General features: G+C 49.0%; 1 protein-coding gene across 3 annotated transcripts in view; it reads left to right on the forward strand.

The window, feature by feature from the left end:
• The first annotated feature begins 8,814 nt into the window (after nt 1-8,814).
• The window catches only part of LOC140399056 (Golgi-associated plant pathogenesis-related protein 1), a 46,314-nt gene continuing 28,543 nt past the window's right edge, over nt 8,815-26,585 (forward strand). Inside the window, exons 1-2 of one of the 3 annotated variants that reach the window (XM_072488149.1) lie at nt 8,815-8,864; nt 24,630-24,755. The gene's annotated coding sequence lies outside the window, so the exon portion shown is untranslated. Of the gene's footprint in view, nt 8,865-24,589; nt 24,756-26,585 lie in introns of those variants that run through there. The other 2 variants (XM_072488150.1, XM_072488148.1) reach the window with 2 other exon arrangements.

Consider the following 26,585-nt stretch of genomic DNA (forward strand, 5'->3'; position numbering starts at 1 on the left):
CCCAGAGTGCAGGACGCATCCACAAGGTAAGTATCGTTGATCACACAGGTCATGAAACCAGCTCAGGCAGCACTTCGGTCGATCCGAAATGTCCACCAAAGCCCCAAGCTGCGCCCGGCAAAATGGACGCCACCTTAAAAAGTGGAGACAGGACGGTGGGGGGGGGGGAAAACTGACAGTTGGGGACTTCTACACAGATAACAGACTGACAACACTCGAGGAACTGACAGAGAAGTTCCAACTGACTGGGGGAAACAGGTTAAGATACATGCAAATTAAAAACTTACTGCGTGGGGAAACAAAAACATACCCACGGGGGCCGCAACAACCTATTGGGCATGGACAACTTAGGGTGGGGGGAAACTGCGAGGACCTGTATGGGCGACTACTGGGAAAGGCACGCTCTCCACTGCAGCTGAAAGTGGTACATAGAGCTCACCTCACGAGGCTTCCGGGTGCGGCGATGACCAGCTGAGTTGCACGTTTCGGCAGCTCCCGGTGAAACGGACTTTTGGGCTCTTGATAGGAGCCCCAACGGCAATTTTGACAGCTAAAAACACTGTGCGGTAAACCAGAAGGGAATCCCCCCTGGATACGGATGAAAAAAGGAGGAGAAAGTGGCCGGATTGCAGTGGATCCTTTAGAACAGCGGCAAGGAAGGCAAGCAAAAACCAAGATGGCGTCGGAAGGTGGCAGTTTAACATGGGGCCCTGAACAACAAGAGTTCTTGAAATGCTGTGTGGAAGAGCTCTAAAAGGAAATGAAGAAGGAGCTGTTGGCCCCGATACTACAGGCGATCGAAGGGCTAAAGGAGGAACAAAAGACCCAGGAGCGGGAGCTTCGGGACGTGAAGGCAAAGGCAGCCGAGAATGAGGACGACATACAGGGCCTGGTGGTGAAGACGGAGACGCATGAGGCACATCAGAAACGATGTGTGGAAAGGTTGGAGGCACTGGAGAACAACGCAAGGAGGAACAACCTGAGGATTCTTGGTCTTCCTGAAGGTGCGGAGGGAGCGGACGTCGGGGCATATGTGAGCACGATGCTGCACTCGTTAATAGGAGCGGAGGCCCCGGCGGGTCCGTTGGAGGTGGAGGGAGCATACCGAGTGATGGCGCGAGGACCGAGAGCAGGAGAAATTCCCAGAGCCATAGTGGTGAGATACCTCCGTTTTAAGGATAGAGAAATGGTCCTTAGATGGGCAAAGAAAACTCGGAGCAGTAAATGGGAGAACGCGGTGATCCGCGTTTATCAAGACTGGAGTGCGGAGGTGGCGAGAAGGAGGGCGAGCTTTAATCGGGCCAAGGCGGTGCTTCATAAAAAGAAGATAAAATTTGGAATGCTGCAACCGGCAAGACTGTGGGTCACATATCGAGGGAGGCACCACTACTTTGAGACGGCGGATGAAGCGTGGACTTTTATTGTGGAAGAAAAACTGGAATGAGCGGGTTATTAAAAAGAACGTTTGAACAAAGTGGTGGGGCGAATGTGGGGGGCGAAGAGGGGGGTTAAAAAGGGGGGAAAGAGGAGTTTTATGTACTAATCCTGCGATGTGGTAACTTTTCTCTCTTCCACAGGTGGTGATGGGGGGAGGGGAGGTGGAGGAGATGGGGCGTTGGCCATTGGGGGCGGGGCCAAGGGAGAAGCGCAGGCTTGGTTCCCGCGCTATGATAATCATGGCGGGAATAGAGAAGCAGGAAGGAGGGGACGTCGCACGGTGCGAGCCGAGGTCATGGGGGGAAGCCGAGGTCGGCCAGAGTTTGCTGACTTCTGGGAGCAACATGGGGGGAGTAATTACGCTAGCGGGGGATCTAGCGGGGGGGGGTGGGAGGGGGGAATTACTGGGTTGCTGCTGCTGGGGAGAGGGGGGGAGCTGGTATGGGAGGGGATGGGCGGGGGGGCACCGCCTGGGGGAGATACAGCTGCGTGGGAACCGGGTGAGGAGCTGGAAAAAGGGGATGGCTAATCGACAAGGGGGGGGGGGGGGGTAGGAAGCCCCCCAACCCGGCTGATCACGTGGAACGTGAGAGGGCTGAACGGGCCGATAAAGAGGGCACGGGTACTCGCACACCTTAAGAAACTTAAGGCAGATGTGGTTATGTTACAGGAAACGCACCTGAAACTGATAGACCAGGTTAGGCTACGCAAAGGATGGGTGGGGCAGGTATTCCATTCGGGGCTAGATGCGAAAAACAGGGGGGTGGCTATATTAGTGGGGAAGCGGGTAATGTTCGAGGCAAAGACTATAGTGGCGGATAACGGGGGCAGATACGTGATGGTGAGTGGCAAACTACAGGGGGAGACGGTGGTTTTGGTAAACGTATATGCCCCGAACTGGGATGATGCCAATTTTATGAGGCGGATGCTAGGACGCATTCCGGACCTAGAGATGGGAAAGCTGATAATGGGGGGAGATTTTAATACGGTGTTGGAACCAGGGCTGGATAGGTCGAAGTCCAGGACTGGAAGGAGGCCGGCAGCAGCCAAGGTACTTAAAGATTTTATGGAGCAGATGGGAGGTGTAGACCCGTGGAGATTTAGCAGACCTAGGAGTAAGGAGTTCTCGTTTTTCTCCTATGTCCATAAAGTCTACTCGTGAATAGACTTTTTTGTGCTGGGAAGGGCGTTGATCCCGAAGGTGAGGGGAACGGAGTATACGGCTTATAGCCATTTCGGATCACACTCCACACTGGGTAGACTTGGAGATAGGGGAGGAAACAGGAGGGCACCCACCCTGGAGAATGGACATGGGACTAATGGCAGATGAGGGGGGGTGTCTAAGGGTGAGGGGGTGCATTGAAAAGTACTTGAAACTCAATGATAATGGGGAGGTCCAGGTGGGAGTGGTCTGGGAGGCGTTGAAGGCGGTGGTTAGAGGGGAGCTGATATCAATAAGGGCACATAAAGGGAAGCAGGAGAGTAAGGAACGGGAGCCGTTGCTGCAAGAACTTTTGAGGGTGGACAGACAATATGCGGAAGCACCGGAGGAGGGACTGTACAGGGAAAGGCAAAGGCTACATGTAGAATTTGACTTGCTGACTACGGGCACTGCAGAGGCACAATGGAGGAAGGCACAGGGTGTGCAGTACGAATATGGCAAGAAGGCGAGCAGGTTGCTGGCACACCAATTGAGGAAAAGGGGAGCAGCGAGGGAAATAGGGGGAGTGAGGGATGAGGAAGGAGAGATGGAGCGGGGAGCGGAGAGAGTGAATGGAGTGTTCAAGACATTTTATAAAAAATTATATGAAGCTCAACCCCCGGATGGGAGGGAGAGAATGATGGGCTTCTTGGATCGGCTGGAATTTCCCAAGGTGGAAGAGCAGGAAAGGGTGGGACTGGGAGCACAGATCGAGGTAGAAGAAGTGGTGAAAGGAATTAGGAGCATGCAGGCGGGAAAGGCCCCAGGACCGGATGGATTCCCAGTCGAATTCTATAGAAAATATGTGGACTTGCTCGCCCCGGTATTGACGAGGACCTTTAATGAGGCAAAGGAAAGGGGACAACTTCCCCCGACTATGTCTGAAGCAACGATATCGCTTCTCTTAAAGAAGGAAAAGGACCCGCTACAATGCAGGTCCTATAGACCTATTTCCCTCCTAAATGTAGATGCCAAGATCCTGGCCAAGGTAATGGCAATGAGAATAGAGGAATGTGTCCCGGGGGTGGTCCACGAGGACCAAACTGGGCTTGTGAAGGGGAGACAGCTGAACACAAATATACGGAGGCTGTTAGGGGTAATGATGATGCCCCCACCAGAGGGGGAAACGGAGATAGTAGTGGCGATGGATGCCGAGAAACCATTTGATAGAGTGGAGTGGGATTATTTGTGGGAGGTGTTGAGGAGATTTGGTTTTGGAGAGGGGTATGTTAGATGGGTGCAGCTGTTGTATAGGGCCCCGATGGCGAGCGTGGTCACGAATGGACGGGGATCTGCATATTTTCGGCTCCATAGAGGGACAAGGCAGGGATGCCCTCTGTCCCCATTATTGTTTGCACTGGCGATTGAGCCCCTGGCGATAGCATTGAGGGGTTCCAAGAAGTGGAGGGGAGTACTTGGAGGAGGAGAAGAACACCGGGTATCTTTGTTTGCGGACGATTTGCTACTATACGTGGCAGACCCGGCGGAGGGGATGCCAGAAATAATGCGGATACTTGGGGAGTTTGGGGAGTTTTCAGGGTATAAATTGAACATGGGGAAAAGTGAGTTGTTTGTGGTGCATCCAGGGGAGCAGAGTAGAGAAATAGAGGACCTACCGTTGAGGAAGGTAACAAGGGACTTTCGTTACCTGGGGATCCAGATAGCCAAGAATTGGGGCACATTGCATAGGTTAAATTTAAAGCGGTTGGTGGAACAAATGGAGGAGGATTTCAAGAGATGGGATATGGTATCCCTGTCACTGGCAGGGAGGGTGCAGGCGGTTAAGATGGTGGTCCTCCCGAGATTCCTCTTTGTGTTTCAGTGCCTCCCGGTGGTGATCACGAAGGCTTTTTTTAAAAGGATTGAAAAGAGCATCATGGGTTTTGTGTGGGCCGGGAAGACCCCGAGAGTGAGGAAGGGATTCTTACAGCGTAGCAGGGATAGGGGGGGGGGGGGGGGGGGGGGGGGCTGGCACTACCGAGCCTAAGTGAGTATTATTGGGCCGCTAATATTTCAATGGTGAGTAAGTGGATGGGAGAGGAGGAGGGAGCGGCGTGGAAGAGATTAGAGAGGGCGTCCTGTAGGGGGACTAGCCTACAGGCTATGGTGACAGCCCCATTGCCGTTCTCACCGAGGAACTACACCACAAGCCCGGTGGTGGTGGCTACACTGAAGATTTGGGGACAGTGGAGACGGCATAGGGGAAAGACTGGAGCCTTGGGGGGATCCCCGATAAGAAACAACCATAGGTTTGCCCCGGGGGGAATGGATGGGGGATATGGAATGTGGCAAAGAGCAGGAATAACGCAACTGAAAGATCTGTTTGTGGATGGGAAGTTTGCGAGTCTGGGAGCGCTGACCGAGAAATATGGGTTGCCCCAAGGGAATGCATTCAGGTATATGCAACTGAGGGCTTTTGCGAGGCAACAGGTGAGGGAATTCCCGCAGCTCCCGACACAAGAGGTGCAGGACAGAGTGATCTCAAAGACATGGGTGGGGGATGGTAAGGTGTCAGATATATATAGGGAAATGAGGGACGAAGGGGAGACTATGGTAGATGAACTAAAATGGAAATGGGAAGAAGAGCTGGGGGAGGAGATCGAGGAGGGGCTGTGGGCAGATGCCCTAAGCAGGGTAAACTCGTCGTCCTCGTGTGCCAGGCTAAGCCTGATTCAGTTTAAGGTATTACACAGGGCGCATATGACTGGAGCACGGCTCAGTAAATTTTTTGGGGTGGAGGATAGGTGTGCGAGGTGCTCGAGAAGCCCAGCGAATCATACCCATATGTTTTGGTCATGCCCGGCACTACAGGGGTTTTGGATGGGGGTGACAAAGGTGCTTTCAAAAGTAGTGGGGGTCCGGGTCGAACCAAGCTGGGGGTTGGCTATATTTGGGGTTGCACAAGAGCCGGGAGTGCAGGAGGCGAGAGAGGCCGATGTTTTGGCCTTTGCGTCCCTAGTAGCCCGGCGCAGGATATTGTTAATGTGGAAAGAAGTCAAGCCCCCGGAGGTGGAGACCTGGATAAATGACATGGCAGGGTTTATAAAGCTAGAGCGGATTAAGTTCGTTCTAAGGGGGTCGGCTCAAGGGTTCACCAGGCGGTGGCAACCGTTCGTCGAATACCTCGCAGAAAGATAGATGGAATGGAATAAAGAAGGCAGCAGCAGCAGCCCAGGATCGGGGGTGGGGGGGGGGGGGGGGGGGGGGGGGGAGGAGGAACCAGAAGGACTCTCAGGGTTGTTAATATATACTGTATAATATGTATAGGTCGTTGCGACAGATAATTATATATTGGACTGTTAAATTATATTTTTGGAGAGTGTTACTTGTGATAAGGCAGTTGCCAATTAGGGTTAGTTTTCATTTTTGTTATTTATTATTTATTCATTTTTTGTTAATAAAATAGGTCATTGTTATTTGTGTTGTTATAATATTGTGTAAAGGATGCACAATGTACTGTGTTGGTTGACCAAAAATTTTCAATAAAATATTTATTAAAAAAAAAAAAGAGCTCACCTCACCAGAACCCTATGAGTAGGTTCTTCCTGGAGTTGGGGAGAAATATGAACGGTGCCAGGGAGGCCGGCCACATGTTCTGGGCCTTCCCCAGGCTTGTCAGGTTCTGGACAGCCTTCCTTGAGGCGATGTCCAAGGGGGTGAGGGTGGAGCCGTGCCCGAGGGAGACAGTCTTCAGGGTATCAGAACAGCCAGATCTCTTTATGGGGAGGAGGGCAATCGCCCTAGTCTTTGCCTCCCTAACCATCTGCCGAAGAATCCCACTCGGCTGGTGATCGGCAGCACCACCCAAAGCTGTGGTCTGGCTGACCGGCCTGCCGGAATTCCTTCAACTGGAGAAAACCAAATTCACCATCTGGGGCATGGAAGACATGGACGCCATTGGCCAACCTGTTCCAAGGCCTGTTTGTAACCAGCAACCAGTAAGCCAGGGGGTCCAGAGGGTCACAGGCACAAATGGAAAGAGAGAGGGGGGATAGGGGGCTGAGAGGGAGGGAGGGAGGGAACAAGGAGACACAGAACCCAACTGCACCCCACACGGGGAGGAGAGCGGGCAGGGTGGGGGTGCACCCTTATAAACAGGAACAACCAAATAGGAGCAACTTAACACGATGTAATATACGTATCACTACGTTACCCCCAGTTGGTTCAAGATTGATGAACCAATGGACAAAGAAGACACACCAGATTGTAAGAAGGGAAGGAGGACCTGGGAGAGAGGGGGAGTTGGGACTAGGAGGCCAAGTCAAAGCTGGGCACCTGTAAAATGTGAATTGTAACTGATGTATCTAGTTTTTGTGTATGTTCACTTTCATCTTTGTTTTGTATAAAAAGAAAAACCCGAATAAAACATTTTTTTTTAAAAAATTATTTTAATTTCTTCCTTCGATCTGTTTTTCCCTCACCATTGTCTCCCCTGCCCCCTCCCCACACCCCACCCCACCTCACTTGGGCCATCTGTTCCTTGTTCCCAGTTGCACTTCGACACAGTGGGGCAGCACAGTGGTTAGCACTGTTGCCTCACAGCTCCAGGGACCCGGGTTCAATTACTGCCTGGGGTGACTGTCTGTGTGGAGTTTGCACTTTCTCCCTGTGTCTGCGTGGGTTTCCTCTGTGTCTGCGTGGGTTTCCTCCAGGAGCTCCGGTTTCCTTCCACAGTCCAAAGTTGCGCAGGTTAGGTGGATTGGCCATGCTAAATTGCCCCTTGGTGTCCAAAATGTTAAGTGGGGGTACGGGGCAGGGTTGGGTCGAGGTGTGGGCAGGGTAGGGATGGGGGTGTAGGTAGGTTACTCTTTCCAAGAGTCGGTGCAGAGTCAATAAGCCGAATGGCCTCCTTTTGCACTGTAGAGCTTCTCTGACACACTGTCCACCTTTGCCCTTTGTTCTGCCATTCACACATTCCTTGTTTGTGGCCCAACAAGCAGATCTTTGCAAAAGTGTAACATTGTTAACTATGAGAACAATTCACAATAGAATGATATTGTTATATTATAAAAGAAGCATGTTAGAATGTAATTAAATACAAGGTAAGTCATACTGTTTTATTGTGTCATCACTTCATTATATCAGGAGTTTAACTGGAGCAGCTGCATGTTATAACAGGAGGTTTTAATGATGATGTTTATTTTCATGACAACAGGTTTTGTTATAACAGAAGTTTCATTGGGACAAGGTGCTGTTAAACTAAAGTTTATGATGACAAGAGTTTAAATCCAATAGGCATTTCATTCTAAGTAGTTTATTAGAATGCGTTAGTCTCAGCTGTGGTTCAGACGATGGCATTCGCTTCTTTGAGCTGGATCTCGAGTTCTGCACGTTCTCCCCGTGTCTGCATGGGTTTCCTCTGGGTGCTCCGGTTTCCGGGGGGGGCACGGTAGCACAGTGTTTAGCACAGTCGCTTCCCAGCTTAAGGGTCCCAGGTTCGATTCCCCACTGGGTCAATGACTGTGCGGACTCTGCACGTTCTCCCCGTGTCTGCGTGGGTTTCCTCCAGGTGCTCCGGTTTCCTCCCACAGTCCAAAGATGTGCAGGTTAGGTGGATTGGCCATGGTAAATTGCCAATAGTGTCCAAACAAAAAAGAAAGGTTGGGTGGGGTTACGGGGATAGGTAGAGTTGTGGGCTTAGGTAGGGTGCTCTTTCCAAGGGCCGGTGCAGACACGCTGGGCCGGATGGCCTCCATTCTGCACTATAAATTCTATGACTCTATGATTCCTCCAACATCCTGAAATATGTGCTTGCTGGTGAATTGGACATTTTTAATTCTCCCTCGGTGGACCAGAACAGGCGCCGGAACAGGCGACTAGGGGCTTTTCACAATAACTTCATTGCAGTGTTAATGTAAGTCTACTTGTGACAATAAAAGATTATTAGATTAAAAGTACACACTCCAGACTGAGACTCCGGACTGAGACTCCGGACTGACACTCCAGTGGGAGTTTTAAACTGTCAGAAGTGCTGACTTTCAGATGAGGCCTTAAACTGAGGCCTCTCAGCGGTACAAAAAATGTGAGGGCAGTTTCCTCTGATGTCCTGGCCAATATTTATTCATCAGTCAACATCACTGAACACCATTATCAGGTCATTGCCATATTGCTGTTTGTGGGAGTTTGCTGTGCACAAACTGGCAGCAGCGGCGCATTTCCATCGTTTCAAGAAGTACTTCATTAACAGTTTGGGACACCCTGAGTTTGTGAAAGGCTCTCTATAAATGTAAGTTTTCCTTTTTCCGGAGAGTTACTTCTCTCTCAGTTCTGTTCTGTTTGTTAGAATTGTGTTTGGTGAGATTCAGACTGCCTTTTGGTGAAGTGATATTTTGTGGCAAATGGGACAGGGAGTGGCTGTTGCCTATTACACCAAAATTAAAAACAATAATGACTTCTCGAGAAATTTGAGTTGTGGTTGTTTAATTTGATGTCTCCTGAATACCTAGAATCAGCTTGAACACAAGGCCTCTGGTCAAACTAACCCTGTCACTGCAGTTCAGGATTGTGTGGCTGGAAGGTAAACTGAAACAAGCTGAGAAGCAGCTTCAGAAGAAATACACCCATAGTTTCTACATGGTTCTGACAGGAGTCAGATCTATCTCTTACAACAGTCTCAAATGTTAGGATATTGAGACTTACGGTGACGGGGCCGTGCTCAGCAGTTGCACATTGGGTGGCTCTCTTTCAGAATACAGTAAAATAGGCACTTGGACGAATTTAGTCCCAAAATTCGGAGTTATCCTATCCTTAAACAGAAAAGGAAGAGGAAAAAGAGCAATATGCCAGCAAGTAGTAGCTCAAGTGGCCACAGGGAAGACAGAAGCGGTGGAACAGGGCAGGAGCAGCGAGCGAGTCGGCGGACCCCGGCCATCCCCAAGAGAGGGAGACTGATGACCCAGACAATGGGCTCTCCGCCATATCTCCCCCCACTCCCGTCCCCCGTCCCCCCACCACCTGGAGAGGGATGGAAGACATTCCTTACCATGGAATTGACCGTGATAAAAGAAGCGATCAAAGTGGAGATCCAGGAGACGCACAAGCTGGTAGAGGCACTGGTCATCATGCAGATGGCGCTCAACTGAATGGGGAAGAAGCTAGAGATTCAGGGGAAGACAATCCAGGAACTCAAAAAGGCGTTGACTGGATCTGGTCAAGCAGAGATCGACAGGAGACAGGAGCGACAAGCAGAGATAAAAAGGTTGGTGGCGAAACAAGGGAGCCTGAAGGGGAAAGCCAAGGATCAGGCGAACCAGCCTAAAGGTGATAATCGGCAAGTTCCACAAGTACCAGGATCGGGAGAGGATCCTGCATTGGGCTCAGCAGACCAAAACTAGCTGTTGGGAAGGACACAGAATGGGAGTGGACCAAGATATTGGGGCAGACTGTCAAAGTCAATATTTTCCCGCTTCTGTGGTAGAAAAATTCAACACACTCGTTAAGACAGAATAACAAGCTTTATTTTCGAAAACAACTGCTTACAGTAATGGCTGAAACTTGAAGTAAGAGAGCAGTCAACAAAACTGCTCAGTCTTTCACAAGTTCCCCGCTTTTTGCGGAGAATTAGATCAATATTTATACATTATCTTTATCAAGATTATGTGACAACAGTATGGTCAGCAGTTTGATCGGAAATACAAACGGAAGTAAAGACCAGACCATGTTTGGTCATATCGCTCATCCCATTATTTAGTCCTCGGAGGGAACATTGAAAGGTCAGAATAGACTTGTTTCTTCCTGAACTTATCTTTGTTTTAAATTCCTACGGCCCTGGGTTATGACGAGTTAGTTTTATCAGGAGTTGCCGAGGTCCGGTATTTTGGAATGGCTCGGCCTTCGCTGATCTTTTCAGACTTCAAGTTATGCAGAGTTGGCCTACGGCCATCCGAGTCTGAAAATGGTTAGGGCAGCATTCTTTACCTGGGCCTGGGGAAATGGAATGAGTAGTTTCAGTCTTTCTTGTATTGTATGAAACCTTTTGACCAGTCTTCCCATTGACCAGTTTTCCCATCATGCCATTACTTAATTCGTACCATATCACAGACCTGACAAAGCGCAGGGCCAAATTTAACCAAACGAAATTGGCCCTGTACAAGAATGGAATAAAATTTGGGATGTTAATCCCAGATAGGCTCTGGGTGACATTCCAGAACAAAGAACATTGGGCAGGATTCTCCGTCCTTCCACGCCTGTTTTTTGGTGCGACACACCCCACCGGCAGCGGGATTCTCTGTCCGGCAGCCGGCCAATGGGGTTTCCCATTGTGGGTATCCCCACGCCGTCGGAAAATCCGTGGGCGTAAGTGCGCTGCCGTTGAAACGGAGGATCCCGCTGACGGAGAATCCAGCTCATTATTTCACCACCCTGGCAGAGGCGGACGGGTTCGTGCGGGCGAATGGCCTAGACGAAACGCAGACAAAGCAGCGATGATGAAAACGCAGGGAGGGAAAAGAAAAAGAAAAGTCACGTGCATGAACAATTTTTGCACCGGATGGTACTGCCTCGCTTTGAACAAAAGCACCAGCTCACAGGAAGGAAGGGGCGAGGGCAGCGGAGCGCAGGAAAGGCTGAAGAGGAGTCAGAGGGAACAGCAATTGATCGAGTATAAGGAGGGGGAACGATCAGCCCTGAGAAGGGGGCCACCACACTAGCAGGGAAAGTTAGCGCCACACGGTGCATCTCCCAGCAGGGACGGAGCGACTGACGGGGGGGGAGGGACCACAGGGATAGGGAAGGGGAAGGTAGGGGCGTGAATAGGGAGGGAGGGCAAGGGGAGGCGGAGAGGGTAGAAAGGGGGACAGAGGGGGAAAGGGGGACCATGGGGGGGAGCATAATGATAAGGAAGGGAGGGCTCTAGACTGGCTTCAGCAGTTCAGGTTCAGGTTGATGGAACCAGATGGCACCGCAAGCAACCACTTTGGAGGGTCCCTAAATAAAGGGAAACCCCGGAGTGCAGGGGTGCACCCATGTGGCGTACGCACAGTTGGCGGCTATGTTGGGTGGTCTCTGGACAAAGGGAAACCCTGGAGACCAGGGGCCCGGCCTCATGGTAAGAATGGCGTCTGCGGCCATTTTGGATGGCCCCCTAACAAAGGGAGACCCCGGAGTTCAGGGGCGCATCCACCAGGTAAGTATGGTTGATCCCGCAGGAAGGGGGGGGGTCAACCCCCCTAGGAGTATCACCTGGAACGTCGGGGACTTAACGGCCCAGTGAAATCATCCATAGTCTTCTCCCATCTGAGAAGTTTGAAAGCTGACATCGTCTTCCTCCAAGAGATGCACCTGAGGGAGAAGGACGACTGCGGGTAAGGAAGGGCTGGGACCTGACCAGTTCCCAGCAGACTTCTACAAAACATTTACACCCGCTCACGCCCCGCACCTGCAGGAGATGTTCACAGACTCCCTGGCGAAGGGCTCCCTGTCTCCAATGCTAGAACTGGCCACCATATCGCTGATACCCAAAAAAGACAAAGTCCTGGCGGAATGTGGATCATATAGTCCCATTTCGCTGCTCAATGTGGATGCGAAAATACTCGCAAAAGTCCAGACCAGGAAACTGGAGAACTGCATACCAGAGGTGTTCGCAGAGGACTAGACGGGCTTTGTCAAGGGTAGACAGCTAACTGCGAACATCAGACGACTGCTGAATGTGATGCTGACCCCATCTGGAGAGAGAACAGATGATCGTCTCCCTGGATGCATAAAAAGCCTTCAACAGAGTCGAGTGGACATACCTCATTGAGGTATTGGAGCATGTTTGGTGTTCGATGTCTAGCAACGAATCTACCAAATGACTTGTGACTTTCTAAACCAGGATCTTTATTAAATCACACGCGATAAGATAATGATGTGATACAGAGCAAGTTATCGTCGAGTTTCTTTAGACTCCCCTGGAACTACCCCGATGCACAACTGTCCTCATGTACGTCTTATAACCATCTCGGGATCACTGGATCTGCCCTCACTTATAGCTGAGTGCCTTCTCAGATATCCACCTGACTGCTTGGTGGATCTGTACTGCCACCTGCTGGTTGGAGGTCGCACCACCAACTATCTACAATATTGTTTACAGGCATATCACCACTGTGATCGTCTCTCTGGATGCATAAAAGGGGAATTGGAGCGGTTTGGGCTAGGGACAGGGTTCAGTGATGAAACTCCTTTACAACGCCCTCAAAGGCGAGCGTATGGACCAACACCTTCAGCTCTGAATGCTTCAAGTTGCACAGAGGCACACTGCAGGGATGCTCACTGTCCCTGGTCGTCCTGGCAATTGAACCCCTGGCAGTCGCCCTACGAGACGTGAGAGGTTGGAAGAGTATCCAAGGGGAGACAGAGAGCACAGAGTCTCACTCAATGCGGATGATCTGCTCCTCTACATCTCGGACCCGCAAAATGGCATGAAGTAAATCATGAAGCTTCTGGAAGAGTTTGGGACCTTCTCGGGCTACAAACTCAACCTGGGCAAAAGTGAGGTATTCCCGGTGAATCTGCAAGTAGCTGCTCCCACTTTATGTTCACCAGATCCTGTCTAATGATATTGAAATCGGCTTTCCCAAAGTCAGACACTTGGGACGGGATTCTCCGTCGGCCGACGCCAGAATCGGGAAACACCATCAGGCAGCGAATCAGGCGTCTGCTGAAAATGGAGGCCGGCGCTGGGCGCCCGACGGAAGGGCGTGCTCCAGTGCCTCGTCAGCGGTGTGACTGCTTTCTACGCTGCACGTACAGTAAACGCTGTTGGTATATCATTAACAATCCCGACCCTGTATTCTCCGGGGCTTCCGCGATGGTCTGCCTCCACCAGAAGGAATTACCGACGGCGCGATTCACTTGTGGTTTTAAAAATTGGCAAACAGGCGAAGTGGCTGCTGAGGGGGGAATGAATTGTGACCGCTGGCATGGCTGGCATGGCTGGCTGGTAGGGGGGGGTTATCTGCCAGGGCCTGGGGGGAGTAGTGTGGGGTGACATGGGGATGGCAGGTGGTGTTGGGATGATCCCTGGACCAAGGGTCTCCTGGCATGGACTGCCATTGCCACAGCCTGCAAGGTAGCCACCTTGCTGCGCACCCCACTTACTGCCCACCGTAGCCCGTTGTTGTGTAGAACGACATCGGCTGTATGGGTGCACCCACCCCACACCCCCACACCCCTCCCTCCACCCCATCTCTACCCTACCAACTACCCTCACCACATCCAGCCCCTACCTCCCCGCCCGATCTCCATCCCACCAACACCCCCCCACCAACTGGGTGCCACCCATCGCCGAAGCATCACGCAGCCCACCCAAGGGCAATGCCCGAGGGTAGCCCCTACAGGAGGGTACCTGACAGGGGTCACAGATCTACCTCTGGCTTGGTTAGCACCAGCCACTGGTACTCCTGCCAGCCAGGGGCAATAGCTGGGGGGGGGACACATGTAGAGTCAGGGGCTTTAGTGCAGGCCGGGGCAACCGTGCAGCCTGTTCGGCCTGACTAGGAACGGGGGTAGGCACCATGTTAACATGTCTGCCTTTCACCTCCTGCCAGGAATGGTTGTCGTCATCCGCCTCCTCAGGGGTTCTTATCTCCACCTGATGTACCGCTGCATATGTATGGTGTGCACCAGATAGTGCCCCAGGAGCCTCTTCACCCACATGCCCAACCGAGGTGTCCCTGGCATTGCGGAGGGTGTTGGAGACAGCTGTGGTGAGATGTCGGTGTCAGCTGGACTGGTGTTCCAGGGTGGCGTAGGCTGGCGCTTGTGGTATCGCATCACTGTCCATTGCCACCCCATCGTTGGACATGTCCTGGGGTTGTGGCCGGCGGGGCAGGGGACACCAGAAGCGCCTGCCTCATCACCAGGTGACCCTGTAAGGCACAAGACATTCCACATGGTTGGATCGCGGGTTGGGGTGGGGGTGTGGGGGAGGTAGGGTGGGGTGGGCAGGTGTGAGGGAGGTGGGATAGTGGGGTGGTGGGGTGGAGGTGGTGTGGGGAGGTGGGGTGGGGTGGGGGTGGGGCGGGGTGGTGTGGGGGTGGGGTGGTGTGGGGGTGGGGCGGGGGCGGGGTGGTGTGGGGGTGGTGTGGGGTGGTGTGGGGGTGATGTGGGGGTGGGGTGGGGTGGTGTGGGGGTGTTGTGGGGGTGGTGTGTGGTGTGGGGTTGTGGGGGTGGTGTGGGGGTGGTGTGGGGTGGGGTGTGGTGTGGGGGTGGTGTGGGGGTGGTGGGGTGGTGTGGGGGAGGTGTGGGGAGGTGTGGGGGTGGTGTGGGGTGTGGGGGTGGTGTGGAGGTGGTGTGGGGGGGGTGGGGTGGGGTGGGGGTGGTGTGGGGTGGTGTGGGGGTGTAGAGGTGGTGTGGGGGGGTGTGGGGGTGGTGTGAGGTGGGGTGGGGGTGGTGTGGGGGTGGTGTGAGGTGGGGTGTGGGGGTGGTGTGGGGGTGGTGTGAGGTGGGGTGTGGGGGTGGTGTGGGGCGGTGTGGGGGTGGTGTGAGGTGGGGTGTGGGGGTGGTGTGGGGAGGTGGGGAGGTGTGGGGGAAGTGGGGGTGGCAGGGTGGTGTGGGGGTGGTGTGGGGGTTGTGCCACGCGTGCCATAGGGACACAGCAACTCAGCGGGGGTCACTTGCCCTCTCACCAGGCCCACTGACCAGATCCAGTGCTCACCACTCCGAGACGGTGAGGGGCCACAGGCCAATGGGCCCCTCCAATCTTCCCTCTCTCCTTACGGTTATGCGCCGCCTTCTTCTGCAGGGAGGAAAACAGAAAATGCACAATGTTTGACAGTCGGACATGGCAGCATGGGGGTGGGTAGCTGGTGGCCTTTTTGATCAGTGCAATTGGCCATGGCAGGCGGCTTGGGTGTTGGCATGTGGTGCAGGGTGGGCTCAGAGCAGACTGCCGGCGGGTGTGGTTTGGTTGCCCTCTGAGTGGTGGGGGGGATCACGGGTGTGTGGGAAGGGGATTGGTGCCAGGGACACGGTGCTGGCCGCTAACCCTGGCCGCCCTGAGGAGGTTGTGGAGCTTCTTGCGACACTGTTGGCCGGTCCTCAACTTAAAGGTATATCTCCATTAACGACCACCCAAAAGCAATAAAGACAAAATAAAAGAAGCAGGAACTAAGGGACTCAACAAGAACGGCCCTTACCACCCCAACCCTGGCATTAGGTGAAAGGGCAGTTGAGTGGAAGCATGACACCAGCATCTGTATCCTCATAAGCGACCTCAAAGATGCCCTCCATCATGACCTTGAACAGGGTGAGTGCTGATAGACATCACCTTCCATCGGGTACATCAGTGTTATCTGTGTAATGTTAATGCTTGTATGAACATTGGACTTCAATGCTTGAGGCCAACGCTCCAATCAGTGCCATTGAAGTTTAGCTCTGCGGATTTCATTGGCACAATTGACCAGTCAAGGAAGGGTGAGATAGCATTTCAGGTAAATGATTGCCTCTTGTGGCAGGCGAGGCACAGCTGATTCAAGTGAAGCCTGCGATCGGTATACCCCCAGAGCATCCTCATTCTCCCAGGTCACAGGGGCTGCAGAGTTCACAAGCCTTCCAGCAGTCACGGCCATCCACCCCAACACTAATTTGTGACAGCCAAACCTCCCTGAAAAGGTTAACCCCTTTGTCCTCACAGTGCTGCCTGAGTGTGGGGTTCAACTCACACTTCAGTCATCTTCCCTCCAGCGAGAGGGTCTTCAGGCATCATGAGGCAGAGATGCACCCCGTTCCTGAGACCCCACTTTGCCCTTGCAGCCTGGCCTCTCATGGAACCCCACCCATAAACCTCACAGTTCCCCCCCCCCCCCACCACCCCACCACCCCACCCCCAGTGCTGACCCTCTGTATTCACCTCCTCCCACCCACTTTCTAGCTCCCATTATGGAAGAGCACCTCCCTCAGCGGCGATTTGGACACAAGCCCAAAGTAGTGTTATGGGTCCGGGTTTACAGAACCCCAAAGTGTTTCATGGAGTTCAACCGACCCACAACCTTTAATAGATTGTGGTGTGGGAAGCAGACGGCCTACTCTCCAAGTGTTTTTTAAAACAAAACAATGTTTATTCTATGAACTCAAGTTAACCTTTTAAAAACAAACATTGAATATCTTAACACCCATTACTTCAAAGATAACCCCAAAAGACTACAACACTAAATAATCCTTCAAACTGTTCCTTTAAACATCCAAAAGACTTCAAACCTTCAAAAATAGGAGCACATTAGGTTACATTCAATATATTTATAGTCTTTGGATTGCAGAAATCAACAGACCAGCTCTGTGTCTCTTCCTGCAGCTCACAGCAAAACACAATCCCAGTTGTGTTCTCAAACTGAAACTCAAAAAGCAGGACTGAGCTCAGCTCTCCCCACCCTCTGACATCACTTCAGTAATATGATCAGCTCCATTTCTTAAAGGTACATTGCTTAAACATCCATTTCTTAAAGGTACTCACACATGACACCTCCCCCCAAGAAAAATAAATAAACCATCAACTTCAAGATGGTTTCATTTTTCACTTTTGCACCATCAATTAAGAAACACAGTAAAAACACTTTACTGATTCAAAATAACAACACACGCAAACAGGTATAATAATATAGTCCATTTTTTTTTCGTTCTTCTTCCTCCAACCGAAATTCTTTTCGATTGACAGTCTCTTTGAACAACAAAGTCTCTGCACGATCCATCCATTCCTCTACGCCTCGGCATTTCCCTTTAAAATTCAGTTCAATCTGATCACAGAGACCCTTGCAATTCTCCAATACAGGAGTACCGGTTACCACAGCTTTCAGGCAGTCAAATGCATGTTGAAACTCCGCTGTCCATTGAAATTTTTTAACGTTTCTTCAGCAAGTCTATCAGTGGAGCAATCCCGCTACAAAACTCTTGCACAAATGTTCGATCAAATCCACTCCTGCCAAGAAATCAAATTATTTCCCGTTGTGTCGAGGGTATCGGAAATTCCCAATAACTTTTGTTTTCACATCCTGTGGGACCAATCGACCCTGTCCAATTGTAAGGCCAAGGAAAGTGACTTGAGCTTTTCCAAATTCACTTTTGGCTAGGTTTATCACCAAACCCGCCTCCTGAAGTCCATCGAATAACTCCATAAGATGTTTTAAATGTTCTTTCCATGTCTGGCTGAAAACTACCAGATCGTCGATATATACCGCGCAATTGAGTAATCCTGAAACAACTGTATTAATTAACCGTTGAAATGTGGCTGGGGCGTTTTACATGCCAAAAGGCATAACTTTGAATTGGTATATACCATCTGGAGTCACAAAAGCTGAAATCTCCTTCGCCCTTTCGGATAAAGGTACCTGCCAGTAACCTTTAAGTAAATCCAATTTGGAAATAAAAGCGGATTGTCCCACTTTCTCAATGCAATCCTCCAAACGTGGGATAGGATAAGAATCCATTCTTGTAACTGCATTCACCTTTCTATAGTCCACACACAACCGTTGGGTACCGTCTGGTTTGGGTACCATCACTATGGGTGAGCTCCATTGGCTGCGACCCACTTCAATTATGCCATTTTTAAGCATACTCTCAATCTCTCTGTTAACCTGTGCCAATTTTAAAGGATTAAGTCTATATGGCTGTTGTTTGATAGGAACAGCATTTCCCACATCTATATCATGTATAACCATTTTAGTACTTCCCAATTTCTCTACAAACTTGCCCATGTGATATCAATAACTCTTTCAGGTCAGTTCATTTTTCCTCTGGAAGGTAATTTAACAATTCATCCCAATTTTTAAGAACATTCTCATTTTCCAATTTAATTTGAGGTATGTCAAATTCACAGTCATCTGGATTTGGTTTGTCGCTTTGAGTTAGAATCATTAAAACCTTTTTCTCTCTTTCCCTTTCAAAGTACCTTTTAAGCAGATTCACATGACACACTCTGTGAGTCTTCCTTCTATCTGGTGTTTTACCACATAATTCACCTCACTTAATTTCCTTTCAATCTGATACGGTCCACAAAACCTAGCTTTTAAAGGCTCCCCTACCATTGGTAACAACACTAAAACTTTATCTCCACTGGCAAAACTACGAACTTTGGATTTCTTGTCCGCTACCCGTTTCATCACATTTTGTGCAACTTTCAAATGTTGTCCAGCCAATTCACCTGTTCTATTTAATTGTTCCCTAAAATTTGACACGTAATCCAATAGTGGAATTTCCGATTTCTCACCGACCAATTTTTCTTAAATCAATTTAAGTGGTCCTCTTACCTCATGACCAAAAATTAGTTCAAAAGGACTAAATTTGATTGACACATTAGGTGCATTCCTCAATTGCAAACAGTACGAATGGAATTCCTTTATCCCAATCCTCTGGATAATCTTGACAATAAGCTTTCAACATTGCCTTTAATGTCTGATGCCACCTTTCTAGCGCTCCCTGCGATTCTGGATGGTATGCAGTTGATTTAAATTGTTTTATTCCTAAGCTAGCCATAACTTCTTTGAATAACTTTGAGGTAAAATTTGATCCTTGATCCGATTGAATTTCTGTGGGTAGTCCATATCTAGTAAAGAATTTAAGTAACTACTCCACAATCATTTTAGCTGTAATATTACGTACTGGAATGGCCTCTGGAAACGTAGTAGACACATCCATTATAGTCAAAAGATATTGATTCCCACTTTTTGTTTTCGGAAGTGGTCCTACACAATCAATTAGGACCCTTGGAAAAGGTTCCTCAAATGCTGGAATGGGTATTAAGGGCGCTGGTTTTATCACTGCTTGAGGTTTCCCGATTACCTGACATGTGTGACATGATTGACAAAATTTTACTACATCTTTATGTAGTCCAGGCCAATAAAAATGTTTCTGGATTTTAGCTTGAGTTTTCCTTATCCCCAAATGACCTTCCACTGGTACCTCATGTGCCACTTGCAACACCTCCTTTCTATACCCTACCGGCAATACTACTTGATGAATTTCTGCCCACTTTTCATCCGACTGCATATGTACAGGTCTCCATTTTCTCATCAAGACATCACTTTTACGGTAATAACACTCTGGTATACTCTCAGATTCCTCTTCCGTATATGCTTTCTGATATATCCATTTTATTTCTACATCTTTCTGTTGTAACTCCGCCAATTTTCCTGAACTAAAAATATCTGCCTCACCCTCTACCTGTTCTTGTTCTTTTTCAACTATTTGATCAAAAATCGTTTCTGATAATTGCACTTCCACTTCATCTTCACTCTTTGATTTCACCTCTTGTCTTAACCTGTGACATTGCGACCTTGTTACTACACAATCCGGAAAAATAGAACATAGAACATTACAGCGCTGTACAGGCCCTTCGGCCCTCGATGTTGCGCCGACCTGTGAAACCACTCTAAAGCCCATCTACACTATTCCCTTATCATCCATATGTTTATCCAATGACCATTTAAATGCCCTTAATGTTGGCGAGTCCACTACTGTTGCAGGCAGGGCTTTCCACGCCCACATTACTCTCTGAGTAAAGAACCTACCTCTGACATCTGCCCTATATCTATCTCCCCTCAATTTAAAGCTATGTCCCCTCGTGCTAGACATCACCATCCAAGGAAAAAGGCTCTCACTGTTCACCCTATCTAATCCTCTGATCATCTTGTATGCCTCAATTAAGTCACCTCTTAACCTTCTTCTCTCTAACGAAAACAGCCTCAAGTCCCTCAGCCTTCCCTCATAAGATCTTCCCTCCATACGAGGCAACATCCTGGTAAATCTCCTCTGCACCCTTTCCAATGCTTCCACATCCTTCCTATAATGCGGCGACCAGAATTGCACGCAATACTCCAAATACGGCCGCACCAGAGTTTTGTACAGCTGCAACATGACCTCATGGCTCCAAATCTCAATCCCTCTACCAATAAAAACTAACACACCGTACGCCTTCTTAACAACCCTCTCAACCTGGGTGGCAACTTTCAGGGATCTATGTACATGGACACCGAGATCTCTCTGCTCATCCACACTACCAAGAATCTTACCATTAGCCCAGTACTCTGTCTTCCTGTTATTCCTTCCAAAATGAATCACCTCACACTTTTCTGCATTAAACTCCATTTGCCACCTCTCAGCCCAGCGCTGCAGCTTATCTATGTCCCTCTGTAACTTGTAACATCTTTCCGCACTGCCCACAACTCCACCGACTTTAGTGTCATCTGCAAATTTACTCACCCATCCTTCTACGCCCTCCTCCAGGTCATTTATAAAAATGACAAACAGCAGTGGCCCCAAAACAGATCCTTGTGGTACACCACTAGTAACTGGACTCCAGGCTGAACATTTCACATCAACCACCACCCTTTGTCTTCTTCCAGCTAGCCAATTTCTGATCCAAACTGCTAAATCATCCTGAATCCCATGTCTCTGTATTTTCTGCAATAGCCTACCGTGGGGAACCTTATCAAACGCTTTACTGAAATCCATATACACCACATCAACTGCTTTACCCTCGTCCACCTGTTTGGTCACCTTCTCAAAGAACTCAATAAGGTTTGTGAGGCACGACTTACCCTTCACAAAACCGTGTTGACTATCTCTAATCAAATTATTCCTTTCCAGATGATTATACATCCGATCTCTTATAAACCTTTCCAAGACTTTGCCCACAACAGAAGTAAAGCTCACTGGTCTATAGTTACCGGGGTTGTCTCTACTCCCCTTCTTGAACAAGGGGACAACGTTTGCTATCCTCCAGTCTTCTGATACTATTCCTGTAGACAATGACGACATAAAGATCAAAGCCAAAGGCTCAGCAATCTCGTCGCTAGCTTCCCAGAGAATCCTAGGATAAATCCCATCCGGCCAGGGGACTTATCTATTTTCACACTTTCCAGAATTGCTAACACCTCCTCCTTATGAACCTCAAGCCCTTCTAGTCTAGTAGCCTGTATCTCAGTATTCTCCTCGACAACATTGTCTTTTTCCTGTGTGAATACTGATGAAAAATATTCATTTAGCACCTCTCCTATCTCCTCGGACACCACGCACAACTTCCCACTACTGTCCTTGACTGGCCCTACTCTTACCCTAGTCATTCTTTTATTCCTGACATATCTATAGAAAGCTTTAGGGTTATCCTTGATCCTACCTGCCAAAGACTTCTCATGTCCCCTCCTTGCTCGTCTTAGCTCTCTCTTTAGATCCTTCCTCGCTACCTTGTAACTCTGGAGCGCCCTAACTGAACCTTCACATCTTATCTTTACATAAGCCTCCTTCTTCCTCTTGACAAGTGATTCAACTACTTTAGTAAACCACGGTTCCCTCGCTCAACCACTTCCTCCCTGCCTGACAGGTACATACTTATCAAGGACACGCAGTAGCTATTCCTTGAACAAGCTCCACATTTCCATTGTGCCCATCCCTTGCAGTTTCCCTCTCCATCCGATGCATCCTAAGTCTTGCCTCATCGCATCATAATTGCTTTTCCCCCAGATATAACTCTTGCCCTGCGGTATATACCTATCCCTTTCCATCGCTAAAGTAAACGTAATCGAATTGTAGTCACTATCACCAAAGTGCTCACCTACCTCCAAATCTAACACCTGTCCTGGTTCATTACCCAGTACCAAATCCAGTACGGCCTCGCCTCTCGTTGGCCTATCTACATACTGTGTCAGGAAACCCTCCTGCACACATTGGACAAAAACGGACCCATCTAAAGTACTCGAACTATAGCGTTTCCAGTCAATATTTGGAAAGTTAAAGCCCCCCATAACAACTACCCTGATGCTTTCGCTCCTATCCAGAATCATCTTTGCAATCCTTTCCTCTACATCTCTGGAACTTTTCAGAAGCCTATAGAACACTCCTAACAGGGTGACCTCTCCTTTCCTGTTTCTAACCTCAGCCCATACTACCTCAGTAGACGGGTCCTCATCAAACGTCCTTTCTGCCACCGTAATACTGTCCTTGACAATGCCACCCCTCCCCCTCTTTTACCACCTTCCCTGAGCTTACTGAAATATCTAAACTTCGGCACCTGCAACAACTATTCCTGTCCCTGCTCTATCCATGTCTCCGAAATGGCCACAACATCGAAGTCCCAGGTACCAACCCATGCCGCAAGTTCACCCACCTTATTCCGGATGCTCCTGGCATTGAAGTAGACACACTTTAAACCACCTTCCTGCCTGCCGGTACACTCCTGCAACTTTGAAACCTTACTCATGACCTCACTACTCTCAACCTCCTGTATACTGGAGCTACAATTCAGGTTCCCAAGCCCCTGCTGAACTAGTTTAAACCCTCCCGAAGAGCATCCAGGTGTAGACCATCCCGTTTGTAGAGGACCCACCTACCCCAGAATGAGCCCCAATTATCCAGGTATCTGAAACCCTCCCTCCTGCACCATCCCTGTAGCCACGTGTTCCAACTGCTTTCTCTCCCTATTCCTTGTCTCACTAGCACGTGGCACGGGGAACAACCCAGAGATAATAACTCTGGTTGTTCTAGATCTAAGTTTTCACCCTAGGTCCCTGAATTCCTGCCTTACATCCCTATCCCTTTTCCTACCTATGTTGTTGGTGCCTATGTGGACCATGACTTGGGGATGCTCCCCCTCCCCTTAAGGATCCCGAAAACACGATCCGAGACATCGCAGACCCTGGCACCTGGGAGGCAACACACCAACCGCGAGTCTCTCTCATTCCCACAGAATCTCCTATCTATCCCCCTAACTATGGAGTCTCCAATGACTAATGCTCTACTCCTCTCCCCCCTTCCCTTCTGAGCAACAGGGACAGACTCTGTGCCAGAGACCTGTACCCCATGGCTTACCCCTGGTAAGTCATCCCCCCCAACAGTATCCAAAGCGGTATACTTGTTACTAAGGGGAACGATCACAGGGGATCCCTGTACTGTCTGCTTGTCCGAGCCCCTCTCACCGTCACCCATCTATCTTTATTCTTCGGAGTAACTACATCCCTGAAGCTTCTATCTATGATCACCTCTGCCTCCCGAATGATCCGAAGTTCATCCAGCTCCAGCTCCAGTTCCCTAACACGGTTTCTGAGGAGCTGGAGATGGGTGCACTTCCCACAGGTGAAATCAGCAGGGACATTTACGGCGTCCCTCACCTCAAACATTCTGCAGGAGGAACATTGCACTGCCTTCCCTGCCATCCCAGACTATTCGTCCTTCAACACTTCAGTTGTTTGATTTTCCACTGGCTTATCAACCACAGTAGGCATCACTCCCACCTGCGATCCAGCTATATCATTACCCAAGATAAACTATATTCCTGGACAAGATAGTTTCTCTATTACTCCTACTACCACCTACCACTTCACCACTCTTCACTGGACTTTCCAACCTTACCTTATATAATGGAACGCTACTCCTCTCACCCTGAATTCCACATATTACCACCTTTTCTGGCAACATTCTTCCCAAACTACAGAATTCCTCAACTCTTACCATTAAGGAGGTGACTCTTGGGCCGTAATTCTCCAGCCTTTGGGATTCTTTTTCCCATCGGCAGTGCACCCCCGCCTGTGGGTTTCCCAGTGGTGTGGGGGTGGCTTCAATGGGAAATCCCATTGACAAACGGTAGGAAGAGAAAATCCCGCCGCCAGCGAACAACGCGCCGCCAAGAAACACGTGGCTGGGTGACCGGGGAATCACGCCCTTAGCCATTGTTTGGGGAGAATTCTGTCCTTTGGGTTTGAAAGCACTGTGGAGACATGAGAACCCAGCTATGTTGTTGCCATCCTGTGGTGCTGCAACCTGTTTGGCAATGTTCACGGAATCACTGATTGCATCAATAGCACAGCTACATCTTCTCCACTGTATTGCTGAAATTGGGTAATCAAAATTGAAATCAAAATTGGGTAAACAAACATCCCTCGCAGCTGGTCATCAGCCAAACAGAATTTAATGTTAAAGGTGGTTAAAGTGGTTCAGAAATTCTGCCAAGCTGTGACAATTCTTGCCTCAACTGGTCTGTCTACTGCTCCACATTCCTTTCACATTTCAATTCCACCTTTCACACCTGCAGGATCAGTGCAGGATACCTTGTGACGGTGCTCCAGTTATTTGGGTCTGAGAAATTCTGTGCCCTTTCAGGCAAGTGCCAGACCGATAGAAACGCACACTTCAAGATCTGCACCCTCTGTTAGCACAGGTAAGCAGAACGTTTTATACTTTGAAAACATTTAAAGTCAATCCACCTGTTCAGGCGATTGGAATCTATCCATGGAACCATTCAGTGGAAACGAAAACAGACCATTCTGTCATTGCAGAGGTTGGTGGCTCGACTACACCAGGAGTATTTTGCAGTAAAGGGGTCAGAGGAGCTATCTGCGAATTAACCATTGTTTAATTACTAGGATTGGCATAAGAAGCAAGGTCATTTGTTCAGACCAGTCTATAGTTAGAGGGAAGTTGATAGAGATTTTTAAAAATGAACCCAGTGACAGATTATTTCAATTTAACTGGGAATAACCAGGGAAAATGAATTTAAACTATGTTAAAATAGGAATAGACTGGTTATCAGGCAATTCTTCTTTTCCCAAAGAGATGGAAGTCACTGGGAAACATTGCCAGCTGGCATGGCGGCCCCCTGATTCTCTGACGTCTTCTCTGTCTCACTGACAATTGGCAGTTAGTGGAATTGGATTTGTCAGATTTATTTGTTTATTGTCACGCGTACTCAGGTACAGTGAAAAGTATTTTTCTGCGAGCAGCTCAAACAGATCATTTAGTAAATGAAAAGCAAAGAAAAAGAAAATACATAATAGGGCAACACAAGGTACACAATATAAATACATAGACACGGCATTGGGTGAAGCATACAGGGGTGTAGTATTAATCAGGTCAGTCCATAAGAGGGTGATTTAGGAGTCTGGTAACAGCGGGGAAGAAGCTGTTTTTGAATCTGTTTGTGAGTGTTCAGACTTTAGTATCTCCTTCCTGATGAAAGAATTTGGAAGAGTGAGTAAGCCTGGTGGAAAGGGTCTTTGATTATCCTATTCGCTTTCCCCAGGCAGCGGGGGGTGTAAATAGAGTCAATGGATGGGAGGCAAGTTTGTGTGACGGACTGGGCTGTGTTCACGATTCTCTGAAGTTTCTTGCGGTCTTGGGCCGAGCAGTTAAATGGTTTTGTTTACATAAACAAGTCATCACCGTTTACTGAACATAGAACAAAAAAATTCTATTACTCACAAACCAATCATCGACTTGTTTTTCGAGTCCAGAAGATGTCGACCCCAAGCTGAATGGAAGCCACATGAAAATCTCACTCTTTTTTGAATTTGGGTTATATATCTCAGTTCTTTCTCTTTGGTCCTTACCTTATCCCCTCCAAAAGTGGGTGGCGGTAATGTTTTTATCCCTGTTATTCTGTAAAGTCTGTAAATAATATATCTCAAAAACTAATTGACAAATTTCAAAGAAACTGGTATGCGGGTAGGGTGTGGCCAAAGGAAGAACTGATTCGTGTTTGACAAAGAAGCAGATCTAGAGCCTGAAAGTTTTTAAGTATCTGTTAATGTTGGGACAGTGAGCTAAACAGCTGGCTTGTAATGCAGAACAATGCCAGCAGCGCGGGTTCAATTCCCGTACCGGCCTCCCTGAACAGGTGTCGGAATGTGGCGACTAGGGGCTTTCCACAGTAACTTCATTGAAGCCTACTTGTGACAATAAACTATTATTATTTATCAGGTGAATTGACTTCTCTGAGAATCTGACGGGTTGTTTTATTTAGAATGTTGATGATTGTTTTAGCATGTTAGGGTTCGTCTCAGTTGCTGTGGTCGAATTTGTCAAAACTGCCAGTGTCAGCAGAGTTTTCGGAGCAAGTTGTTGGATATTAATTGACCTGTGCCTCCTCAGTGAGTTGGAAACTCAAAGTAAAAAGATGTCTTTTTAGGTTTGCAGTTTGTAGAATTCAGGGAAAAGCTTAAGGAAGAGCTGAATAATTGTAATGATTATAAGTTAATACAACACAATAGTT

The sequence above is a fragment of the Scyliorhinus torazame genome, chromosome 22 (assembly GCF_047496885.1).
Source record: "Scyliorhinus torazame isolate Kashiwa2021f chromosome 22, sScyTor2.1, whole genome shotgun sequence".
NCBI classification, from domain to species: domain Eukaryota; kingdom Metazoa; phylum Chordata; class Chondrichthyes; order Carcharhiniformes; family Scyliorhinidae; genus Scyliorhinus; species Scyliorhinus torazame.